Here is a 4,901-nt window from a genome sequence, read left to right as displayed (position 1 = left end):
TTAAAACTCTTGAGAGGTGTCTAGTATTGCCAAAAGTAGTTTATTGAGTACACGAACGTTTATATCTGCTTGCTTTTAGACAATAGCACAGCTTTTGAGAAAGAGAGAGAGGGAGGAAGGGGGAGAGAGAGAGGAGGGAGAGAGATAGAGAGAGAGAGAGAGAGAGAGGGGGGAGAAAGGGGGAGAGAGAGAGAGAGAGAGAGAGAGAGGAAGAAAACAGAAAAAATAGAAACGGAGTAGAATTTTGGAACACAATTTATCTTTTATTTACATTTGAATATTTCTACCTGTCCTCGAGTCCTTCTCAGCATGACTGATTTATATACACTATGTACAGTTTGGCATATCTATATTAGAGATTGGTTAAAGTTAATCACAGTGACTTAATTATAATAACAATGGGAATCAGCTGGCCGATAATCAAGTTGATGTTAACGAAGGGGTTATAATTATAGAGAATAAACAGCAGGTGGCTGCAAGGCAACTTAGAAACTAATTAATAAATGAACAGTACTGACAATTGCAATCGATTATATCATCAAGTCTAATAATGGGTTTAAAATCAAACCCAAAAACCTAAAGAAATTGTTAAAAAGTGGCAACATCAGGTACCCACTTCCTCTTCAATCAACAATCAAACAAACAGATGGCGTGAGCATGGGTTCACCACTGGCACCAGTACTTGCTAATCTGATTATGGGACACAATAAACATAAATGGCTCAATCATAAAGATTGTCCTAATGTACTATTTTACACTAGGTATGTCGATTATACCTTCTGCATGTTTAATAATGAGGCAGAAGCCCTTTACTTCTTAAATTTTCTTAATAATAGGCATAGTAACATATCAATCATCATGGAAAAGAAAGACGATAATAAACTCAGCTTCCTTGATGTACTTATTCAGCGAACAAATAATGGAGACATCATAACTTTCACGTATAGAAAACAAACATTTACTAGCTTAATGATAGGGTACTTCAGCTTCTGTCCTAAAAGTTATAAACTTAGATTAATTAAGACATTTTAGACAGATTATATAAAATTAACAACACGTGGAAAGAAGTACATAAATACACTAAGGAGCTTAAATAATTTAACTTAAGAATTATTATAATGTGCAATTATTATAGAAAAACTCATCAAACAGTACATAAATACAAAAGTGCTTAAAAGCACGTCTAACAACAATCCGACAATACATTTTACTTCAAATTGCCATTTATAAGGCCCATCTCCAAGATAACTAACATTAAAATATCTCGATTAACAGCCAAATACTGCAAAGATATAAACATACACATTTTTAGCTCTGAAAAATAGGAACTTTTTTTAACAAGAGGGACCAAATATCCCAGCGACCTTAGATCTAATACAATATACAAATTTAGCTGTGGGGGCTGTAATGCCACCTACATTGGCGAAACTACTCGCCATTTGTTGTATTAGAATCAGGGAACACTTGGTATACAACAAGACCTTACACATATACAAACATTTAAAAAAGAACACATATTGCAATTCCAATAGCAACGAAGATTGCTTCAAAATATTAGATCAGGCCAACAGTAGTTATCAACTAAAAATTAAAGAGGCCCTACACATTAAATGGAATGATCCCTCACTGCAAAAAACAGGTTCAGCATTATAATATCACCCTTTGTCTATAATAGAAGAGTCCACAAAATTTTGAATAATTATTACCCTTAATGCACCTGCCTCACTAAGTATACGTACATCAATCGGAACAATATATGCTGACGTGCGTATTTATGAATAACCATGAGTCAAACATCTGTATCGCTAAGCATACGTGTACTACTGACACTGTATTAGCTGGCGTGGCGTTTGTGTCTTAAGTTTCTTTATTTTACTTACTGAAGATAACTGTGTGATACAGCAGAAACATGTTCATTCAATCTTGGTTTATTGCTTTTAAATTTGTATTGTTTATTATATCCTGTCGATCGTTTTGATCTATTATTCATGATTTGAGTTACAACAGTTATGTTAGTAAAGACTGGAAAAGCTTCTTAAAAAAATGCAGAAAAGCTGAAGCTGATGTTAATTTCTTGAAATATTGTAAAACTTTAGTGTTTTCCCCAAGTTTATAAAGAAACATGTGTTTTTAAATGGTTATTAATAAACCAAAATAGATGGATTTATATAGCGCAAATAAACGAGGTCTCTATGCGCTCTGGACTCGGCACATTTTAATAACAATCTCCTCCCCTGAGGGTCATTTCATGCCCTCTACAGCCAGTAAATCATTCATCTGTGCACGACAGGGGCCGAGTGAACCAGTACACCGGGGTAACACCCTACTCATCTCGAAAGATGCACTGGGTTCTTTAAAGTGAAACAGAGAATTTGAAAAATAAAGAAGAAAAAAGTAGTTATAAAGAGACAAATAGAACGGTTTTGAGTCTTTTCTTAAAGATGTCAATTGACGCAGATTCACGGACTTCAACGGGTAGTGCATTCCACATTTTTGGAGCTGCAACACGAAATGATCTCTCACCATATGTTTTCGAATGGCACCCAGGAACGAAGTTGATGAACTTGTAGTTGATCTGAGTGCTCGGGAACAAGTGAATGAGCGTACTCTGCGAAGATCTTGCATGTACGTGAGGGATAGGTTATGGAGCGATTTGTACACAAGAAGAAGAATTTTGAAGTTGATACGCTGTCGAACTGGAAGTCAATGTAGGTCTTTTGAGTATTGGCGTGATGTTCTGTGACTTTTGGGGGTGAGCTTAATTAGACGTGCGGCCGAGTTAAGATGTAGTTGTAATTTTTTATAAGAGTGCTGGAAGTCCAAATAGGATACCATTGCAATAGTCAAGTCTTGAGGTTATGAGAGCATGAACAAGTTTTTTAGTTGCGTCTTCGTTCAGGAAGCGTCTGATTTGCCTAATATTACGGATGTGATAATTGACAGACTTACAAACGTTGGTAACATGTTGCTTTAGAGACATCGTGTTGTCAAAAGTCACATCAATTATAGGTCGGAAATTAGAAAATTCAATGTGGTCAATCATAGGTTTCTTCAAAATAGGTGATACCAAGCCAAGCTTCAGGAAATAAGTCAGAAGACAGGGAGGAGTTAATGAGTTTCCGAAAGAGACTAATCATAGTAGTGGGCAGAGACACTAAAATCTTAGTCGGAAAATGGTCTAAGTCACAGGTTTTATTTCCCATGGACAATGTCAATAACATCTTCATTGCTCAATAAGTTAAAACTCTCAAATTTCGAAAGCTGTAGAGCAGAAGTAGGAAGCCCAATGCTGGGCGATGACACACTTGGTGTGATTCTGTTACGCAGATGTTTGACCTTCTGAATAAAGAATGCATTGACCAGCTGAAGGTGGCTCACAGCAGTTGAAAAAAGATCAGCATCGCAGTTACCAAGAAGCTTTCTAGCAGTCTTAAACAGGCGTTTTTTTATCATGACCACAGCTATCTACTTGAACCTGAATGGAGGCGATGCGTTCTTCAACCAGTACACGATGAAACTCAATGCACTTTTTCTGGTAAGCAAGAAGATTTGCATCTGTTTTAGATTTACGTGCTGCTCTTCGCCTATTCTTTTTGGCATCACGACATACTCTATTAAAATATTAAGATGATGTACGATCTGACACACATATGGTTTTCAATGGAGCTAGTTCATCACAGAGTAAGGTGAGTGAGGAATTATACTGATCAATAGCAGAGTTGATTTGCATTGAGTCAGTAAATTGCGAGAGCTTCTGTGTAATTTGACTTTGGAGGTCGACCCTTTCATGCTTTCTATAAGAGATGACTTTTTTCCGGGTAAGTGTTTTTTTTTTTTTCTGTTTTTTTTTTTGGCATCTAGACTTGCGTAAATAAAGTAGTGATCCGACACCGGATATGCCTATAGATGACAAGAAGCGTGATTGTCTTCAAAGGTAGCTTGACGATGGCCTCACAAGCTTCAAAAGATCGAAACTGGTCAAGTCTACGGCAGTTTGTTGCAAATCGTGTCATAACAGCAACACTGCCACCTCTGCTATTAATCCGAGGAAATGGAAAGAGCCGGTATCCACTTGGTTGGCAAGCTGCGAATAGAGAATTATCATTTACTTGAAGCCATATCTCTGTAACTGCAATGATGTCGACATTATGATCAACTACATATTGGTGGAATTGTGTAGTTTTGTTGCAAACAGATTGGGCATTCAAAATGGCAACTATGACTTTGTGAGTAGAGTTAAGAGGTCATTTGAGGCACACCAGAAGACGAAAGGTCAAAAGTTGACCTGCGTTTGACCTTGGACTTGACCTGTCTGCCAGTTCGACAACCACGATTACGACGTAAAATTCCAAACTTCTTCATACGATTGTAAGCAGTAGGGGGGATCTTAATTTTACGTTTGGTGTTCAGACACAGCATTAAACGTCTGCTGTACATATTAGGCTGCTTCTGTTTTTTGCAGGTAGGCCTAGGCCTAAGCACAGGCAGAGCAACTGACTTGAGCTAAAAGGGAGACAAAGGCTCCAGACATGGTGACCATCGATCTGTGACAAGATGATTTGGGCCTAGCCCAAGGCAAAAAAACATCATCAAAAAACCAGAAAAAGAAGGACAAAAAACAGGAAAAAACACAATTGAGGGGTTAACCAATGTATTCAGAAAGAAAGAAATCTCAAAATCAAGTGAGGGAAAGGGCAGAAGAGAACAGTAACAAGGAAAACACATGGAATCAGCAGCTACAACAAGCGTCATTGTCCAAAGTTAGATGACTTAATACTGAATTAAAGAATTTTAAAATCAATGCACAATTGAGTGATTATTTTTCTTTCACAGTTGACAACACTTGATTTTGTAAAGAAAAGGGCTAAAATTTGAGTGTATACTACTGCTTCTGCTTCACA

This window comes from Anneissia japonica, unplaced genomic scaffold (genome assembly GCF_011630105.1).
Source record: "Anneissia japonica isolate Jap-2015-1 unplaced genomic scaffold, ASM1163010v1 scaffold3032_len512176_cov184, whole genome shotgun sequence".
NCBI classification, from domain to species: Eukaryota; Metazoa; Echinodermata; class Crinoidea; order Comatulida; family Comatulidae; genus Anneissia; species Anneissia japonica.
The sequence above is the reverse complement of the archived record's forward strand: the minus strand, read 5'-3'. Positions refer to the sequence as shown.